A 22,497-nucleotide genomic window follows, 5' to 3' on the forward strand; every position below is an offset into this window, starting at 1 on the left:
ATTTACACGCCGGCTGGCGGTAATATTTTTTGGGTGATTAGTGCATTCCAGTGACCTAAACGTACAGTTTCCAGCCAACGGCAAGCTGCAATTGACCGATTGTGTACAATAAACTGACTTTCTGCTTCACAACCACTATTGTACGTTCAAAGAGTTAAATCCATATACACGCCGGGTGGCGGTAATATTTTTTGGGTGATTAGTGCATTCCAGTGACATAAACGTACAGTTTACAGCCAACGGCAAGCTGCAATTGACCGATTGTGCTAAATAAACTGACTTTCTGCTTCACAACCACTATTGTACGTTCAAAGAGTTAAATCTGGTTTTATTTTTGGGGTGCTTATTGAATTAAAGAGTATGTCAGACAACACGCAGAGGAGTGGCAGAGGAGGCAATGTTTCAGGAGCGAGCAGACATGGCAGCAGAGGAAGGGGTCGAGGCAGCACTAGTCGCAGCCAGAGGCCAGTGCTCCCGGTGTCATCCAGCGGCCGTGTCTCCACCGACAACCCTGCCGTCATCGATTGGTTGACTCTGTCGTCTTCCTCTTCCCAGGTCACCTCTGACACCTACAGCCAACGGTCGGTGGGTACGTCAGACACAACCGTTAGTTGGCATGGCCCGGGAGCAAGCCCACTGAAATCACGTGTCCTCGACCTGCCCCTGTCCTTTGGTGTTCCCTCACCAAGCGAAGTATCGCATGCTGTGGGCTCAGCCCCACTGTACAGTGAGAAAGAGCTAACAGAGGGCGGTCAGGAACGGGGGGAGACATCCGCCTCTTCAGCAGCCAGGCGAAGAAGTACTGGTGAGGAGAGTGGCTCGGTAGCCAGTCTAGAGACAGGTCTGTCTCCTGACCCACACGCAGCCGAGGGGGCTAGTAGTGACGCGGAGACCCTAATTGATGATGATGAGGCTGATCGCACTTGGCAGCCTCGTCGTCATCAGGCTATTGCTTCCCCATCATCAGGAGAAGAGGGTGCCAGCTTGCCAGCGAGCAAAACAGTCGGTGGGTTGCCCAGGAGGCAGCAGGGTCGCAGCAGTGTCAGTGGAGCCAAACGGCCACGGAGTAGAGCACCAGCTCCACTGCAGCCTACCACCATGGCCAGTAGTGGTGCCGGTGTGCACGGAGGAAGTAGCAGTCAGCCAGTGAGGAGTAGCGGGGGCAAAGTTTCCTACTCGGCGGTGTGGCAATTTTTCGTCAAGCCGCCCGAGGAAGTAAACGTAGCCGTATGTCGACTATGTGGCCAGAAAGTCAAGCGTGGCCAGGGGGCCAATGTTGGGACTACAGCGTTGCGTCAGCATATGCAGCGTCGCCATTCGGTGGCCTGGGAAAACCGTGATAAAGATACGGCGGTTCTGCCTGCCCCAGCCCCCGCTCCATCACCCGCTCCGTTACTTGCTCCGTCACCCGACGTCAATTGCCCTCTATCAGCCAGTCAAGGCTCCAACACCTCTGCTGAGGGGAGTTGTCGCTCGTTGGCATCTTCCGCTCGTTCAGATGCTCCTTCTCCTGCTACTCCTCTTCACGGATTCCGTCAGCAGTCTTTCTTGGAATCCGTTTCCAAGAGACAACAGTTTGCGAGCACGCACCCGACGGTGCAGAAGCTGAACGTCCTCCTGTCCAAGTTGCTGGTGCTGCAGTCCCTCCCTTTCCAAGTGGTGGACTCAGCACCTTTCCGAGAAATGATGGCTTGTGCCGCGCCGCGGTGGAGAGTGCCAAGCCGGCATTTCTTCGCCAAAAAGGCAGTGCCAGCCCTGCATTCACATGTAGAAGAGATGGTGGGCCAGTCTTTGAGCATGTCGGTCTCTGCCAAAGTGCACGGCAGCGCCGACGTGTGGAGCTGTAACTACGGTCAGGGACAGTACATGTCATTTATGGCCCACTGGGTGAACGTGGTGCCGGCACAGCCGCACCAGCAACTTGGACAGGTCACGCCGCTTTTGCCTCCACGTTTGCACGTCCTTGGTCCAGCAAAGATGTCCGCCTCTACCACCTCTTCTTCCGCCGTGTCCTCAGCCGCCACCCCCGTGCCAAGTCCCATTACCCGACCGGCATATCACATGTGCAGGGCGCAACGGTGTCACGCTGTGCTGCACCTGGTATGCCTTGGCGAACGTAGTCACACAGGGGAGGAACATCTGAGTGTAATGAACAGAGAAATCGACAGATGGCTGTCTCCGCGCAAACTGAAAATCGGAACCATGTTGACCGACAACGGAAAGAACATGGTGTCTGCTCTGCGTCAAGGAAGGTTGTGCCATGCGCCATGCATGGCTCACGTGTTCAATCTGGTTGTCAAGCGGTTCCTAAAATCCACCATCCCACTGCAAGACATCCTTAAAATGTCACGTAAACTTTGCATGCATTTCAGCCATTCCTACACCGCAAAGCACACCCTCCTTGAGCTGCAGCGGCAGAACGGAATTCCACAGCATCGCCTGATCTGCGACGTTGCAACAAGGTGGAATTCAACCCTACATATGTTAGACCGCCTTTACGAACAGTGAAAGGCCATCACCGATTTCCTGATGTTACAAGGGGATAAAGGTACTCCCCTGTGTAACTTAGATGTCAGCCATTGGCAGCTCATGCGTGACACCTGCCACTTGCTCAGGCCCTTTGAGGAGGCCACGCTATTCGTGAGTCGGCAGGACTATGGGATGAACGACGTCATTCCTCTGTTGCACGTCCTGGAACAAATGCTGTTAACAATGGCTGGTCAGGGTGCGGTAGACGTGGCGCACAGATCTCAACGCCACATGACCCCTGTGGGGGCAGGACAGGAAGAAGAGGAGGAGGTAGAGGAGGACATTGGTGCTCAGGAATTATTGAGTGAAATGGGTGGTTTTTCCACTCAGCGGACAGGAGTGGAGGAGCAGGAGCATCTGGTAGAGGAGGAGGAGGAGGAGACAGAGGACCCAGACGCACCGTGGCAGTATGCTGTGGAGATGGAGGCAGGGAGTCCCTCGCATTCCTTGGCACAAATGGCCCACAATGTCTCCTCACACTGCTGGTGGGTTCCATTTTGTCATAGGGTGCTGTATGGCCTCCCATTGCTGCTGCCTCCACTGCCACACTGTGGCTCCACACTCTGGTTTTGGCCCCGTGACTGCCCAAATGAGTGAAGTGTGCGGTGATTCTAAGATCGACGGCACTCATCTGCATGTCATACTGACTGACAGTATTATTTCTCTTCCCCAGCAGACTCCAAGGGCATTTAAATTAAAGGTACAGTGTTCTGCACTAATATAAAGGCTCTCTGAAGCCTAGAAACACCCTTTTTATAAGTTAAATTTGCAGCGAATATATTCGGCTCGAAGCGAATTTATTCCGCGAATTCGGCGAATCAGCCGAACCGAATTTTTGAATAATTCGCTCATCTCTAATTCTCTCTACCATTCACTTCCCTGACACACCTGCTAATTTCCCTCTGCTGCCATTTAAACCTACCTTACCTGGGATTTTATCCCCCTTGGGACCAAAGTCCTTGTAGTCAGGACCCTAATACAAATGTAACCATCTAGAGCAGCGGTTCTCAACCTGGGGGTCGTGACCCCTTTGGGGGTCGAATTACCATTTCCCAGGGGTTGCCTAAGACCATCGGAAAACACATATTTCCGATGGTCTTAGGAACCGAGACACTGCTGCTGTCTCCGGCGATGTGTGGGCGGGATGATACGCTGCTCCTGTCACCTGGCCACACCTCCGGGATCGCTCAGCAGCTCCGCCTCCTCGCCGCTGATTGGCCACCGGAACTGTAGCTCAAGAGAGGCACACAGGCTGCCAATCACCGGCGAGGAGGTGGAGCTTGGAGAGGAGGAGCCGAGCGGCAGCGCGCGTACATCAAGAAGACGAGGGAGCTGCCGGAGCGAGTGAAGAGGAGAGCGGCCAGAGAAGGAAGACAGCTGACAGGTAAGTGAGAGAGCGAGCCCAGGCTGGAGCAGGGGTCAGCAAAGTAAGTATCATTGGTGTCAGTGGGAGGAATAGTGCCCCATCATTTGTGTCACTAATACCAACGATGGGGCACTATTCCTCCCCCCACTGACACCAACGATGGGGCACTATTCCTCCCCCCACTGACACCAACGATGGGGCACTATTCCTCCCCCAACTGACACCAACGATGGGGCACTATTCCTCCCCCCACTGACACCAACGATGTGGCACTATTCCTCCCCCCACTGACACCAACGATGTGGCACTATTCCTCCCCCCACTGACACCAACGATGGGGCACTATTCCTCCCCCCACTGACACCAACGATGGGGCACTATTCCTTCCCCCACTGACACCAACGATGGGGCAGTATTCCTCCCCCCACTGACACCAACGATGGGGCACTATTCCTCCCCCCACTGACACCAACGATGGGGCACTATTCCTCCCCCCACTGACACCAACGATGGGGCACTATTCCTCCCCCCACTGACACCAACGATGGGGCACTATTTCCCCCCCCCTGACCCCAATGATGGGGCACTATTCTCCCCTCCACCACACTGACATTAATGATGGGGCACTATTCCTCCCACTGACACCAATGATGGGGCACTATTCCTCCCCCCACTGACACCAACGATGGGACACTATTCCCCCCCCCCCCTGACCCCAATGATGGGGCACTATTCTCCCCTCCACCACACTGACATCAATGATGGGGCACTATTCCTCCCACTGACACCAATGATGGGGCACTATTCCTCCCACTGACACCAATGATGTGGCACTATTCCTCCCACTGACACCAGTGATGGGGCACTACTCCCACTGACACCAGTGATGGGGCACTACTCCCCCCACTGACACCAGTGATGGGGCACTATTCCTCCCACTGACACCAATGATGGGGCACTACTCCCCCCACTGACACCAATGATGGGGCACTATTCCTCCCACTGACACCAATGATGTGGCACTATTCCTCCCACTGACACCAGTGATGGAGCACTACTCCTCACACTGACACCAGTGATGGGGCACTACTCCCCCCACTGACACCAGTGATGGAGCACTACTCCCCCCACTGACACCAATGATGGGGCACTACTCCCCCCACTGACACCAATGATGGGGCACTACTCCTCCCACTGACACCAATGATGGGGCACTATTCCTCCCACTGACACCAATGATGGGGCACTATTCCTCCCACTGACTCCAACGATGGGGCACTATTCCTCCCACTGACACCAACGATGGGGCACTATTCGTCCCACTGATACCAACGATGGGGCACTATTCCTCCCACTGATACCAACGATGGGGCACTATTCCTCCCACTGACACCAACGATGGGGCACTATTCCTCCCACTGACACCAACGATGGGGCACTATTCCTCCCACTGACACCAACGATGGGGCACTATTCCTCCCACTGACACCAACGATGGGGCACTATTCCTCCCACTGACACCAATGATGGGGCACTATTCCTCCCACTGACACCAGTGATGGGGCACTATTCCTCCCACTGACACCAGTGATGGGGCACTATTCCTCCCACTGACACCAGTGATGGGGCACTATTCATCCCAATGACATCAGTGATGGGGCACTATTCCTCCCACTGATACCAACGATGGGGCACTATGCATCCCACTGACATCAGTGATGGGGCACTATTCCTCCCACTGACACCAGTGATGGGGCACTATTCCTCCCACTGACACCAGTGATGGGGCACTATTCATCCCACTGACATCAGTGATGGGGCACTATTCCTCCCACTGATACCAACGATGGGGCACTATTCCTCCCACTGATACCAATGATGGGGCACTATTCATCCCACTGACATCAGTGATGGGGCACTATTCCTCCCACTGATACCAACGATGGGGCACTATGCATCCCACTGACATCAGTGATGGGGCACTATGCATCCCACTGACATCAGTGATGGGGCACTATTCCTCCCACTGACACCAGTGATGGGGCACTATTCATCCCACTGACATCAGTGATGGGGCACTATTCCTCCCACTGATACCAACGATGGGGCACTATTCCTCCCACTGATACCAACGATGGGGCACTATTCCTCCCACTGATACCAACAATGGGGCACTATTCATCCCACTGACATCAGTGATGGGGCACTACTCCTTCCACTGACACCAATGACATGGCACTACTCCTCCCACTGCAAAATTACAGTTATGAAGTAGCAATGAAAATAATTTTATGGTTGGGGGTCACCACAACATGAGGAACTGTATTAAGGGGTCGCGGCATTAGAAAGGTTGAGAACCACTGATCTAGAGAGTACTGCAATGTCTCTGCAATTGTCCCCCTTAACAAGACCGCACCCCAAATAATGGGGAAATGAATCTGCCATTCAGGACAAATTCCTGGTGTCCTGTACAATATATATAACTCATACAAAGTTACATTATTCATACATTATTATTATACATTATTCTGCAGAAAGCAATGATTTGGCACTAAAGTACCTAAACAATTTGTTCATACATAGGTTAAGCTGTTCCATAGTGAGTAAATGCATTGAAAATGCTTCTAGAAATGAAACAAAAATAATCCACAAAAGCAGCATCATTCACACATAAAAAGCAGATGTAGCTATTAATCCCATTATAAATAGCCCCTTATGTGTATACATGTCTGAAACCATTATTCAAATACAGATACAATTACTTTCCCTTCCATAAATGGTTGATTCATTTGTAAGAAGGCATATATTAATCTATCCTAATGACATGTCGGTGTGCAGACAATCTGGTGGAAGGAATGTGATGCATATTAGTTTTAGCGTAGGTGACATTTTTGTTAATTATGCAAATTGCATCATTACACTCTCATGTCAATGACATTTACACAGCTGAAAATCAAGATCTCTGGAAACTCTGATGAACCATTCTAGTGCTCTGGGTCAAACACCCATTACAGAAAAAAAAATTATCTATATTGGTGTTTAGACTAAATTTGCAGTTGTAATGATTTGTATGAGGAGTGTTGGAAAATTTCTCCAAAAACGTCAATGACAAAAATGAAAAAATTCCAAATATAGTGATATGATCGTCTAGTATAAATATCTAATATCCATATAGTAAACTTTTTGCAGTTGTTCACGCTAGGGTCATTGCAAATAAAAAGAGGGTACTCTTTGCTCCACATACCAAAAAGCTTCTTCTATTTCATTACATTTTAGTGTAAAGGATAACAAACAAACAATGTCTACTAAATGGAAACATACAAACATAAAATAGCAGTGAAAATATCATCACAGAATTAGAGGAGAAGGTCATTAAGTAGCACACAAGGCTCTATTAACATTACAGGATTAACATAGTAAAAGTCAATTTGCTCATGTCTACATGCGTTAACCAACCATATGGAGCAGGGTTTCCAAGCTATTTCCCAAACCAGGTATTTATCAGATCTCAAAGCAAGAAATTTCTCATACAAGCAGTTGGTTTTTATCAGCATGACCACTTATGAGGGTTTAGGGGCCAAATGTAATTTCCAGTGTCTAGTGAACTAGTCTAGCGGCTAGGAGAATATATGTTACTATTGTACATAAATGCACAAAGAAAGCTTCAATATTTAGGTTTAAATCTGTAAGCCAGGGTTCACACTGATGCGGTGAGGAATTCACAGCGTTTTCTGTGCGAATTCCACACTGCATCAGAATCGTACCCCGTTCATGCGAACAGATGCAGGTGTGTATGTTAGGTTAACAACACCCTGAAATCAGTCCACAAAACGAGGTGAGATGTGCAGAATCTTATCGCATAGGTGTGAATATCCATGCAATACGATTCTAGTGCAGAGCCAAAAAATGGTCCTGCACCTTTTCGGTGTGGGTGCGGTGCGATTTGAGCCACACAAAATGTATGTCTCCGATCGCACTGCGCACAAATCGCATGTGATTTGCACAGAAATGTGGCGCGGTTCCTGTGTAAATCACATGTGATGTACCACACCGCATTAGTGTGAACATAGCCTTAACCTCCCTGATGGTATTCCCGAGTGTAGCTTGGGGTAAAGTTTCACTACCAAAACGGTAACCCCGAGCTACACTCGGGCTTACCATGCGGCGCTGCTCCAGCGTCTGTTCTTCACTTACCTTGTCCTGCGCTCCCGCGATGTTCCTCCTGCAGTGTCTCCGGCAATGTAATCTGGGTTCTGTCCCCTGCGAGCATCGGGACGTACGGGGGATGGAACGGCGGGAAATTTGAAAATGACAAAAAGTGACATTCACTAAATACACTAAAATCACATAGTAAAACATTACTGTTTCAAAGCATTTCACATACATTTTGTCCCTAGTGCTTTGTCCTGTGCCCTGCCTGCATTTTTACTGTTCTTTCTGCCTGGAAACTGAGAAATGTCCATGGAATCCAAAAAGCATCCCTTTAGGTCAAAAGTGGTTTTAGACCAGCTAGAGAACAGTGATAGTAAATCAGAACCACTTGCAGAATTGAGTGATAATGATTCGTGGGGAAATTCATCATCAGACACTGAAAACGATTTTGTGACTTTGCTCAGTGATGTGCGAACTTGGCGCTATATTTCAAATTTCAGTGTTTTGGGTTTGATTATATTATTGAATTACATTTATTATTATATTATTATTTTTTATGATTATTTATTAAATTATTATTTATGATTTAGTGTTTCAAATTTTAACATACCCGGGATGTTTACTAGACTCTTGTTTGGACAGATTTAAGTGAGTTAAAAATTACAGGCCTACAATGAAAAAAATACATATTTCCATGCAAAAAAAGTACCGCTTTGAGCACAGAAATATGGACATAATCAGACCGATAGGGAGGTTAATGTGGAAGATGAAGGTGTGCTAAAGCCTTGGATATCATATAGTAGATGGAATACCTTCCTCCAAAAGCTGATGAGGTGTTTGCATTTCCAGAGTATATCAATGAGCCAAGGGAGCAGCATTCTCTCCAGCATAGAGATGAATGTGAACTATAAAATTTAGCCAACGTGTATGGTGTACGATACCAACGTAGAGTCATTTCTGACTCCGATATGTGTAATAGACTAGACCCCCACAGGAACTAGCTATATTCAACTCTTCATGTTATGTAAAAAAATATTGGATGTTTTCCTCAATGCACAAATAAAATGGACTTAATAAAATGTACTGTAGAGTGTTGGTCCATGGAGTATTCAATTGGAGCAAAATTTGCCATGCGTTATAAGTTTTTCTTAACCTTTCTCAGAATCAGCTGTGGGCTTATGTTTTTTTTTTAAATTATTTTAAATTTTCAAGTATAATACTACTATAATATGCTATGCTATACTATACTAAAAAAAGAATCCTTCACACTACCAATTATAATACATACACTAACCACAATGTCATATGCTGTTTTGCAGCTAAACCCCGTCATGTGTTCCCACACCAACCAAAATATATATGCATAAAAAGTGCAGTGCAACTAAATTGTAACACAACAATATTGAACCATGACACAAATTATCAGCAGGTGTTAGGCTGGAACTAGACACAATGGGGTTTATTTACTAAAGCTGGAGAGTCCAAAATCAGACTCCCTTCTGCATAGAAACCAATCAGCTTCCAGGTTTCATTGCCAAAGCTTCATTGAACAAGCTGAGGTTAGAAGCTGATTGGTTTCTATGCAGAAGGGAGTCTGATTTTGGACTCTCCAGCTTTAGTAAATAAACCCCAATGTGAGAAGGCCATGCACTGTTTGTCTGGTGAGATGCTGCTGGGCTGTTGTGACCTTTTCTAGATTATGCTCCTGAGGATTGGAAACCACCAATGATTGACCTAACTGTATAGTGGTTCATATATACAGATAAGCAGCTTATGTGGATGGTAGTGAAGCACAAGCATTGGTGGTGATCACAGAAAACATTGCATACAGACATAATTTGGCGGAAATGGACTTTAATGTTGTACAGTAAAGTTTATGGTCACAACACATGGACAGAAGGTGAAGAATATATGTACATTAGGTTATGTGGATATTTACTTTCACAGGCTTGTATGAGTTAATAATTTGTGAAACATATGAAGTAATTCATTTATTGATATTTAGTGTCAAAATTCAATATTTTTGTGTTACAATTTAGTTGAGCTGCATTTTTTTTTGTATATATATCAATAAAAAATATCACTCACTCATATTCTGAGTACAAAGAATACAGTGTACATAGAAGAGTCATACATGAACATTAAATAACGGAGAACCACCTGCGTTACCCTGAATACAGTATTATTCTAGGCAGTGGTGTATTTTGGTTTTGTGCTGCCCTAGGCAAGACTAAAATTGGACACCCCCAACCCCCTCCCCGCATCTAAATTTGTCCCACCCTTTCATCTGCAAACTCCACCCCTTCCTCTGTAGGCTCCACCTCTTTCTATCAGAGCTCCACCTACTGATACCAATGATGATGCCCCATCATTAGTGTCAGTGTGAGAAATCATGCCCCATCATTGGTGTCAGTGGGAGGAATAGTGCCCCATCATTGGTGTCAGTGGGAGGAATAGTACTCCATCATTAGTGTCAGTGGGAAGAATCGTGCCCCATCACTGGTGTCAGTGAGAAGAACAGTGCTCCATCATTAGTTTCAGTGGGAAGAATAGTGTGCCATCATTGGTGTCAGTGGGAAGAATAGTGCTCCATCATTAGTGTCAGGGGGAAGAATAGTGCTTGCTCCATCATTAGTGTCAGTGGGAGGAATAGTGCTCCATCATTGGTGTCAGGGGGAGGAATAGTGCCCCATCATTTGTGTCAGTGGGAAGAATAGTGCCCCACCATTGGTGTCAGTAGGAAGAATAGTGCCCCATCATTGGTGTCAGTGAGAGGAATAGTGCCCCATCATTAGTGTCAGTGGGAGGAATAGTGCCCCATCATTAGTGTCAGTGGGAAAAATAGTGTTCCATCATTAGTGTCAGTGGGAAGAATTGTGCCCCATCATTGGTGTCAGGGGGAGAAATCGTGCCCCATCATTGGTGTCAGTGGGAGGAATCGTGCCCCATCATTGGTGTCAGGGGGAGGAATCGTGCCCCATCATTTGTGTCAGGGAGAGAAATCGTGCCCCATCATTGGTGTCAGTGGAAGGAATCGTGCCCCATCATTGGTGTCAGGAGAAGGAATCGTGCCCCATCATTGGTGTCAGGGGGAGGAATCGTACCCCATCATTGGTGTCAGGGAGAAGAATCGTGCCCCATCATTGGTGTCAGTGGGAGGAATAGTGCCCCATCACTGGTGTCAGTGGGAAGAATAGTGCTCCATCATTAGTGTCAGTGGGAAGAATAGTGCTCCATCATTAGTGTCAGTGGGAGGAATAATGCCCCATCATTGGTGTCAGTGGGAAGAATAGTGCTCCATCATTAGTGTCAGTGGGAGGAATAGTGCCCCATCATTAGTGTCAGTGGGAAGAATCGTGCCCCATCAATGGTGTCAGGGGGAGGAACCGTGGCCCATCATTGGTGTCAGGGGGAGGAACCGTGCCCCATCATTGGGGTCAGGGGGAGGAATCGTGTCCCATTATTGGTGTCAGGGGGGGGGAATTGTGCCCCATCATTGGTGTCAGTGGGAGGAATCGTGCCCCATCATTGGTGTCAGAGGAAGGAATCGTGCCCCATCATTGGTGTCAGGGGGAGGAATCGTGCCCCATCATTGGTGTCAGTGGGAGGAATTGTGCCTGCCCCATCATTGGTGTCAGGAGGAGGAATCGTGCCCCATCATTGGTGTCAGGGGGAGGAATCGTGCCCCATCATTGGTGTCAGTGGGAGGAAAAGTGCCCCCTCATTGGTGTCAGTGGGCAGAAAAGTGCCCCCTCATTGGTGTCAGTGACACCAATGAGGGGGCACTATTCCTTCCACACTGACACTAATGATGGGGCACTATTACTCCCACTGACACCAATTATACTTACATCGCTGTGCTGACCCCTGCTCCAGCCTGGGCTCCCTCCTTTAGGCACAGACACTTACCCATCAGCTGTCTTCCTTCTCCAGCCGCTCCTGTTCCCTGGCTCCTGTTCACCGGCTCCAGCTTCTCCCTCACTTGATCTTCAATCTTTGCGCTGCCGCACAGGTCCTCCTCTCCAAGCTCTGCCTCCTTGCCTGTAAATGGCCACCTGTGTGCCTTTTCTGAGCTACAGATGTGGCAGCCAATCACTGGCGAGGAGGCGGAGCTTTCACAGGGAGGAACAGGCTGCCATAGGCTGCCCAGCGATCCCAGGAGTGTGCCCAGATTCGAGGTACGGCTTGTCATCCCACCCTCATCGCGATCAAGATCCAGGAAGATGAAGACACTGGATGTACACCCTTTGCACCCCTCCTCCAGCAGCACCTTGTGGACCGGATCGACGTGGGACATGGAGTCACGGACACAGGTAAGACACAGCAGCCAATGTCCCTTTACCATGTAAGAGTCCCTTCCGTGGGAAAGGGGGGGTGGCGCTGCTGCCGTGCCGCCCCCCTGAAAAGTGCCGCCCTGGGCAAATGCCTTGTTAGCCTCGCAGCAAATACGCCCCTGATTCTAGGAATGGGTTGCTGCTGACACCTGGCTATACACCTGGATAGAATGGGATCAAAATTATAACAAAATTGGTGCTGCGCTCCCACACTTATACTTATATAAAAAATTAAATCAAAAATGAGGTTTCAATTAAACCCCTAGTGAATCCTCCTGTGTGTAATTATCCCAAACTCAATTATTCATATTATTATGCAAGCTTATACAGTGATGTTTGATAAACCATATAAAACAAAATATATATGTGCAAAACGCATAAAAACACAATACATAAACCCACTTGTGTCCCTAAACAGGGTGAAATCACAAACATGTATTGAACCACATGTGATAAAACACTTGGCATAAATGAATGCCCAAAGGTGCAGTGGAAATAGACTGACAACTATTGTGCCTATAAAAACAAACAATAGGACGGTCAGGATATACTAACCCTGACTATAAGACAAATGTACAAGGACTATAACAAATCCTTCAACATTAATGTGCGACCACCGCTCAACAAGTGCCCACATGTACCAAAGTATAAATTGCCGTGCTCTAGTCCCTAAACTTGGGACTATACTACCAGGGGTGGACTGAAAACTCATGGGGCCCCTGGGCAATAGGAGATCATGGGGCCCCTGTGTCCTTGCCCAAACTCAAAAAAGCCTATGAAAAAGGTACCAGGGGCATCTCATGGGGCCCCCTACTGTCCCGGGCCCTCGGACAGTGCCCAAGTTTCCAAATGGTCAGTCCGCCCCTGTATACTACTATATAAATAGCAGGGGAAAAAAATAAATAAATAAATAAATAAAAATAATTAAATAAAATATTGAGTGAATCCACAAATGAAAATCCAGTGACACTCTATGATAAACACATAACTTAAATTTATAACACAGTCCACAAAAACACGTGCCACCAATTATTAACAACCAGTAAACAAATCGTCCATGCGTGTAATCTTCAATATGGCTGGATATATAGAAACCTCCAGCGATCAATATAAATCTGGCAGGTGAACAAAAAGTGTAATCCTTCACCAGTAAGATTGCCCCCTCACCTTCATGAAGCGACCCCACAGGGTCAAAATGCTGTTTTGCTATTAAGCACAGCCAACCGCCCAATCCTCCACGTCAGATTCGGTATCACAAACAGTGGTGGTATCCCCCTTCAGAACTTACAGGTATCACCTCTCCTGATATCCGGATGGTTTTCATATGATCAATTTGTACCTCAGGTTCCTCAACGATGTTTATAAAACAAGAAGAAGAATCCTTCCATAGTGTGATATTGTTTCATTTATTGATATAAAAGAATACTATAAATGCTCACTCACATGTGTTATGAGAAAAAATGCTCACAGATCTTCATAGGAACTCCTGGGTGTACACCTATGGGTGTATCAAGATGGCCCTTCTGCCGGAAGTGATGTCACCACACCTCTGTCTCTCGTCCAACTAGTGCGTCACTAATCACGTGACTTCATCAGGAACCAATCTCCATGTTTCTCTAATGATGGGTAAAGTTTAATGTAATTTTGTCTGTTGTTTCAGCTGATGTTTTTAATCAACTCAATATTTTTTTAAATTTATTTATTACAGGTACATATATAGCTCCATCAATTTACGCAGTGCTTTACATGTATATATGCAGTGTACATTCACATCAGTCCCTAACCCTCAAGGAGCATACAATCTGAGGTCCCTAACTCACATTCATACATACAAGGACCAATTTAGACAGGAACCAATTAACCTACCAGCATGTTTTTGAAATGTGGGAGGAAACCGGAGTACCCAGAGGAAACCCAAGCAGGCACAGGGAGAACATGCAAACTCCAAGCAAGTGGTGCTGTGGTTGGGATTCGAACCCATGACCCTTGTACTGTGTGCAGTAAAGTCAAAATGTTGCCTATTTATCTATATATATATATATATATATATATATATATATATATATATATATATACATATATATATATATTTTATATATACAGTGAGGGAAATAAGTATTTGATCCCCTTTTGTGAAGGGGATCAAATACTTATTTCCCTCATGAACATGCAAATCAGTGCATAATTTGTTAGACATGCATTTCTTTTGAATTTTTTGTTGCTATTCTGTTTCTCAGTGTTACAATACACCTACCATTCGATTTCTAGACTGATCTTTTCTTTGTGAGTGGGCAAACATTCAAAATCAGCAGGGGATCAAATATTTATTTCCTTTACTGTAAATGTATATACTGTATACACACTGTCTGTGTTTAAGAGGATCAACAAATGTTAGTGGGAAATGGGGAAATGCTGGGGAAGATAAAGATTTGCATACGTACTTGATTATTTGCTATTGGTAGCAACTCCAATTTTGCAATTGTTTTATTTTCTCGAGTTATTTTTTTTTCTTAATATACAGTAGTTATTTGCAGTTTTTTTTCAAATACAGCATGTAATGAATGCATTTATAATTTTAATACAAAATAGTGCAAAGATTGCATTATATAAAATACAACCAACAAATCTGTAGTCACATACAATATGACAGTAGAGTTCCCCAGCAAAAAAAAACAACAAAAAAAAACACAAGAAAAACCATTTTGATCTTATACACTTTATAAACATTACCAACTGGGCTCCCCTTATCAGCAATCAAAACATTTACATTGGTCATCAGTGTTCACCCTCTCATACACTCAAAACAAGCAAACATCTACTTGTCCAAGAAAGTAGCTGCTCTTTCCATGAGTTCAATTCTCAAATAATCTTTGAAATAACTTGGGGGAAATTCAGATCAATAAGTCTAATGCATTCCTAAGGGCTAGTAAACGTAAAGAAGAAAGGATGGCCATCAGTCTACATGCTTCTACCAAACCACACACCCTGATGCATTTCTCCCCACCCACTGGGGCTTAGTCATAGGGCAGGGTGAAATGCATCAGGGCTGAGGCTGCTCCTTATCATTTGTTCACCTGGGCTGGTCAGGAGTAGCAGCAATCCTTTCCTTTTTACATTTACTACATATATTTTACATTTGCTCTCTTGATTGGTATTAGGATAAGCCTGCACCCCATGTTCTGGGACACAGGGATACGCTTTCAGCTCTACTTTGAAAAGCACCATAAGCAATATAACAGGTCTAATGCATTCCTAGAAAATTTCATGTCCAAGTAAGGAAATTTGTCATTACTTGAGACCTATCGACCTCAGCCATTCCGAGTCTATATAGAGATCAAAATTAGTTAAAGAAGAAGTATAACCAAAGTTTTTTTGGCTGTACTTCTGTGGATCACAAGAGTGCAGTTTGTTCTGCACTCCTGTGACCTGTTTTCATCTGACAATGGGCTGAAGTTTGCTAATGGCTGACGTCACTCAGACAGTCCAGGCTGGGGAAAGATTCCAACTTTAAAGTCAGGATCCACCCCAGAGTCTGGAGCAGCACCTGGCTCGGCCTCTCTGGAATCCGCTGAGAGCCTGAGCAAGCTGCACCCTCTCCCTCCACAGCCCAGCACTCCATTGAGAGTCAGGGGTGGGGCTGAACAGACAGCGGTGACTGACAGTCACCACTTTCTGCTCAGAGCGGCTGTGAGAACTCAGTGATCAGTGGTCATGTCTAGAGATGAGCGAAGAAATGAAAAATTCGATTCGACTGATTCGGCGAATTCGTGGACAATATTCGATTCGAGTCGAATAAATTCGCTGTGAATTTAACTTAAAAAAGGGTGTTTCTAGGCTTCAGAGAGACTTAATATTAGTGCAGAACACTGTACCTTTAATTTAAATGCCCTTGGAGTCTGCTGGGGAAGAGAAATAATACTGTCAGTCAGTATGACATGCAGATGAGTGCCGTCGATCTTAGAATCACCGCACACTTCACTCATTTGGGCAGTCACGGGGCCAAAACCAGAGTGTGGAGCCACAGTGTGGCGGTGGAGGCAGCAGCAATGGGAGGCCATACAGCACCCTATGACAAAAATGGAAACCACCAGCAGTGTGAGGAGACCTGAAAGTGGCACATGGCAGAGTGTGGCGATAGAGACAGCAGCAATGGGAGGCCGTACAGGGACCCATGACACACTCTGGACCTGGCAGCAGCATGAGGAGGCGGTACAGGGGCCCATGACAGATTACGGGCCTGGCAGCAGCATGAGGAGTCGGTACAGGGGCCCATGGCAGATTACGGGCCTGGCAGCAGCAATGGGAGGCCGTACAGGGACCCATGACACACTCTGGACCTGGCAGCAGCATGGGGAGGCGGTACAGGGGCCCATGACAGATTACGGGCCTGGCAGCAGCATGAGGAGTCGGTACGGGGGCCCATGACACACTCTGGACCTGGCAGCAGCATGAGGAGGCGGTACAGGGGCGCATGACAGATTACGAGCCTGGCAGCAGCAACTTGGACAGGAGGACGTTCAGCTTCTGCACCGTCGGGTGCGTGCTCGCAAACTGTTGTCTCTTGGAAACGGATTCCAAGAAAGACTGCTGACGGAATCCGTGAAGAGGAGTAGCAGGAGAAGGAGCATCTGAACGAGCGGAATATGCCAACAAGCGACAACAGTGGCCCATGACAGATTACGGGCCTGGCAGCAGCATGAGGAGTCGGTACGGGGGCCCATGGCAGATTACGGGCCTGGCAGCAGCTATGGGAGGCCCGTAATCTGCCAGCACCCTATGACAAAAAATGGAACCCACCAGCAGTGTGAGGAGACCTGAAAGTGGCACATGGCAGAGTGTGGCGATGGAGACAGCAGCAATGGGAGGCCGTACAGGGACCCATGAGAGACTCTGGACCTGGCAGCAGCATGAGGAGGCGGTATAGGGGCCCATGGCAGATTAGGGGCCTGGCAGCAGCTATGGGAGGCCCGTAATCTGCCAGCACCCTATGACAAAAAATGGAACACACCAGCAGTGTGAGGAGACCTGAAAGTGGCACATGGCAGAGTGTGGCGATGGAGGCAGCAGCAATGGGAGGCCGTACAGGGACCCATGAGAGACTCTGGACTTGGCAGCAGCATGAGGAGGCGGTATAGGGGCCCATGGCAGATTAGGGGCCTGGCAGCAGCTATGGGAGGCCCGTAATCTGCCAGCACCCTATGACAAAAAATGGAACACACCAGCAGTGTGAGGAGACCTGAAAGTGGCACATGTTTGGGGCATGATTCATGGCGGATTTAGTCAGTTGTGTCAGGAACTGGTGGTTTGAAATCCAGACTAATCCACGCCTGATTCATTTTCACAAACGTGAGTCTCTCCACACTTTGGGTGGACAGTCGTGTCCTCCGCGGAGTTGCAATACCTCCTGCCGCACTAAACACGCGCTCCGATGCCACGCTACTGGCCGGGCATGACAGCCTTTCAAGGGCAAATTCAGCTAGTTGGGGCCAAAGGTCAAGTTTCGTTGCCCAGTAGTCAAGGGGATTGTCTACCTCGGTTGGCAGGGTGCTGTCCAAGTAGGCCTAAGCCTGTTGTTTGAGGTCCTGCTCCAGGTCCACCTGATGCTGCTGCTGCTGCTGCGGCTGGTTAGTAGTTTCCTCACTGCGCTGGTGAAGAAAGCTACTCATCATCGACTGCAGACTGAGGCAGCCGCTGCTGGTGGAGCTGCCACTGCTCCTACCACCCCACCCCTCCCCTGCTGCCATGGCAGCGGAACACGAGCGCACAGGGCCCACAGTGTCTGAGGATGGACGTTGGCGCAGACAGGCAGAGACCAGCTGACTACATAGGTGTTTTTTATAGTACGTTATTTTGGCCTCCCTCTCAGCAGGTGTGAAAAAGGCCACCATTTTTGAACGGTAGCGAGGGTCCAACAAGGTGGACAGCCAAAAGTCATCCCTCTGTCTGATGGTTATTATTCGGCTGTCGCTACGCAAGCAACCGAGCATGCTATGGGCCATTTGTGCCAAGGAATGCGAGGGACTCCCTGCCTCCATCTCCACAGCATACTGCCACGGTGCGTCTAGGTCCTCTGTCTCCTCTTCCTCCTCCTCTACCAGATGCTCCTGCTCCTCCACTCCTGTCCGCTGAGTGGAAAAACCACCCATTTCACTCAATAATTCCTGAGCACCAATGTCCTCCTCTACCTCCTCCTCTTCTTCCAGTCCTGCCCCCACAGGGGCCATGTGGCGTTGAGATCTGTGCGCCACGTCTACCGCACCCTGACCAGCCATTGTTAACAGCATTTGTTCCAGGACGTGCAACAGAGGAATGACGTCGTTCATCCCATAGTCCTGCCGACTCACGAATAGCGTGGCCTCCTCAAAGGGCCTGAGCAAGCGCAGGTGTCACGCATGAGCTGCCAATGGCTGACATCTAAGTTACACAGGGAGTACCTTTATCTGCTTTTAACATCAGGAAATCTGTGATGGCCTTTTGCTGTTCGTAAAGGCGGTCTAACATATGTAGGGTTGAATTCCACCTTGTTGCAACGTCACAGCATGAGGAGTCGGTATAGGGGCCCATGGCAGATTAGGGGCCTGGCAGCAGTTATGGGAGGCCCATAATCTGCCAGCACCCTATGACAAAAAATGGAACACACCAGCAGTGTGAGGAGACCTGAAAGTGGCACATGGCAGAGTGTGGCGATGGAGACAGCAGCAATGGGAGGCCGTACAGGGACCCATGAGAGACTCTGGACCTGGCAGCAGCATGAGGAGGCGGTATATAGGGGCCTACGGCAGATTAGGGGCCTGGCAGCAGCTATAGGAGGCCCGTAATCTGCCAGCACCCTATGTCAAAAAATTCAACACACCAGCAGTGTGTGAGGAGACCTGAAAGTGGCACATGGCAGAGTGTGGCGATGGAGACAGCAGCAATGGGAGGCCGTACAGGGACCCATGACAGACTCTGGACTTGGCAGCAGCATGAGGAGGCGGTATATAGGGGCTTATGGCAGATTAGGGGCCTGGCAGCAGCTATAGGAGGCCCGTAATCTGCCAGCACCCTATGTCAAAAAATTCAACACACCAGCAGTGTGAGGAGACCTGAAAGTGGCACATGGCAGAGTGTGGCGATGGAGACAGCAGCAATGGGAGGCCGTACAGGGACCCATGACAGACTCTGAACTTGGCAGCAGCATGAGGAGGCGGTATATAGGGGCCCATGGCAGATTAGGGGCCTGGCAGCAGCTATAGGAGGCCCGTAATCTGCCAGCACCCTATGTCAAAAAATTCAACACACCAGCAGTGTGAGGAGACCTGAAAGTGGCACATGGCAGAGTGTGGCGATGGAGACAGCAGCAATGGGAGGCCGTACAGGGACCCATGACAGACTCTGGACTTGGCAGCAGCATGAGGAGGCGGTATATAGGGGCCCATGGCAGATTAGGGGCCTGGCAGCAGCTATGGGAGGCCCGTAATCTGCCAGCACCCTATGTCAAAAAATTCTACACACCAGCAGTGTGTGAGGAGACCTGAAAGTGGCACATGGCAGAGTGTGGCGATGGAGACAGCAGCAATGGGAGGCCGTACAGGGACCCATGACAGACTCTGGACTTGGCAGCAGCATGAGGAGGCGGTATATAGGGGCCCATGGCAGATTAGGGGCCTGGCAGCAGCTATGGGAGGCCCGTAATCTGCCAGCACCCTATGTCAAAAAATTCAACACACCAGCAGTGTGTGAGGAGACCTGAAAGTGGCACATGGCAGAGTGTGGCGATGGAGAAAGCAGCAATGGGAGGCCGTACAGGGACCCATGAGAGACTCTGGACCTGGCAGCAGCATGAGGAGGCGGTATATAGGGGCCCATGGCAGATTAGGGGCCTGGCAGCAGCTATGTGAGGCCCGTAATCTGCCTGCACCCTATGTCAAAAAATTAAACACACCAGCAGTGTGAAGAGACCTGAAAGTGGCACATGGCATGAGAGACTCTGGACCTGGCAGCAGCAGGAGGAGGCGGTATAGGGGCCCATGGCTGATTAGGGGCCTGGCAGCAGCTATGTGAGGCCCGTTATCTTGCAGCACCCTATGTCAAAAAATTTAACACACCAGCAGTGTGAAGATACCTGAAAGTGGCACATGGCAGCAGAGTGTGGCGATGGAGACAGCAGCAATGGGAGGCCGTACAGGGACCCATGAGAGACTCTGGACCTGGCAGCAGCAGGAGGAGGTGGTATATAGGGGCCCATGGCAGATTAGGGGCCTGGCAGCAGCTATGTGAGGCCCGTAATCTGCCTGCACCCTATGTCAAAAAATTTAACACACCAGCAGTGTGAAGAGACCTGAAAGTGGCACATGGCAGCAGAGTGTGGCGATGGAGACAGCAGCAATGGGAGGCCGTACAGGGACCATGACAGACTCTGGACTTGGCAGCAGCATGAGGAGGCGGTATATAGGGGCCTATGGCAGATTAGGGGCCTGGCAGCAGCTATGTGAGGCCCGTAATCTGCCTGCACCCTATGTCAAAAAATTTAACACACCAGCAGTGTGAAGAGACCTGAAAGTGGCACATGGCAGCAGAGTGTGGCGATGGAGACAGCAGCAATGGGAGGCCGTACAGGGACCATGACAGACTCTGGACTTGGCAGCAGCATGAGGAGGCGGTATATAGGGGCCCATGGCAGATTAGGGGCCTGGCAGCAGCTATGTGAGGCCCGTAATCTGCCTGCACCCTATGTCAAAAAATTAAACACACCAGCAGTGTGAAGACACCTGAAAGTGGCACATGGCATGAGAGACTCTGGACCTGGCAGCAGCAGGAGGAGGCGGTATAGGGGCCCATGGCTGATTAGGGGCCTGGCAGCAGCTATGTGAGGCCCGTTATCTTGCAGCACCCTATGTCAAAAAATTTAACACACCAGCAGTGTGAAGAGACCTGAAAGTGGCACATGGCAGCAGAGTGTGGCGATGGAGACAGCAGCAATGGGAGGCCGTACAGGGACCCATGAGAGACTCTGGACCTGGCAGCAGCAGGAGGAGGTGGTATATAGGGGCCCATGGCAGATTAGGGGCCTGGCAGCAGCTATGTGAGGCCCGTAATCTGCCTGCACCCTATGTCAAAAAATTTAACACACCAGCAGTGTGAAGAGACCTGAAAGTGGCACATGGCAGCAGAGTGTGGCGATGGAGACAGCAGCAATGGGAGGCCGTACAGGGACCATGACAGACTCTGGACTTGGCAGCAGCATGAGGAGGCGGTATATAGGGGCCCATGGCAGATTAGGGGCCTGGCAGCAGCTATGTGAGGCCCGTAATCTGCCTGCACCCTATGTCAAAAAATTTAACACACCAGCAGTGTGAAGAGACCTGAAAGTGGCACATGGCAGCAGAGTGTGGCGATGGAGACAGCAGCAATGGGAGGCCGTACAGGGACCATGACAGACTATGGACTTGGCAGCAGCATGAGGAGGCGGTATATAGGGGCCCATGGCAGATTAGGGGCCTGGCAGCAGCTATGTGAGGCCCGTTATCTTGCAGCACCCTATGTCAAAAAATTAAACACACCAGCAGTGTGAAGAGACCTGAAAGTGGCACATGGCAGCAGAGTGTGGCGATGGAGACAGCAGCAATGGGAGGCCGTACAGGGACCCATGAGAGACTCTGGACTTGGCAGCAGCATGAGGAGGCGGTATATAGGGGCCCATGGCAGATTAGGGGCCTGGCAGCAGCTATGTGAGGCCCGTTATCTTGCAGCACCCTATGTCAAAAAATTAAACACACCAGCAGTGTGAAGAGACCTGAAAGTGGCACATGGCAGCAGAGTGTGGCGATGGAGACAGCAGCAATGGGAGGCCGTACAGGGACCCATGAGAGACTCTAGACTTGGCAGCAGCATGAGGAGGCGGTTTATAGGGGCCCATGGCAGATTAGGGGCCTGGCAGCAGCTATGTGAGGCCCGTAATCTGCCTGCACCCTATGTCAAAAAATTTAACACACCAGCAGTGTGAAGAGACCTGAAAGTGGCACATGGCAGCAGAGTGTGGCGATGGAGACAGCAGCAATGGGAGGCCGTACAGGGACCCATGAGAGACTCTAGACTTGGCAGCAGCATGAGGAGGCGGTATATAGGGGCCCATGG

This window comes from Staurois parvus, unplaced genomic scaffold (assembly GCF_062004578.1).
Source record: "Staurois parvus isolate SC_StPar_1 unplaced genomic scaffold, SC_StPar_1.0 ptg000058l, whole genome shotgun sequence".
Taxonomy (NCBI): domain Eukaryota; kingdom Metazoa; phylum Chordata; class Amphibia; order Anura; family Ranidae; genus Staurois; species Staurois parvus.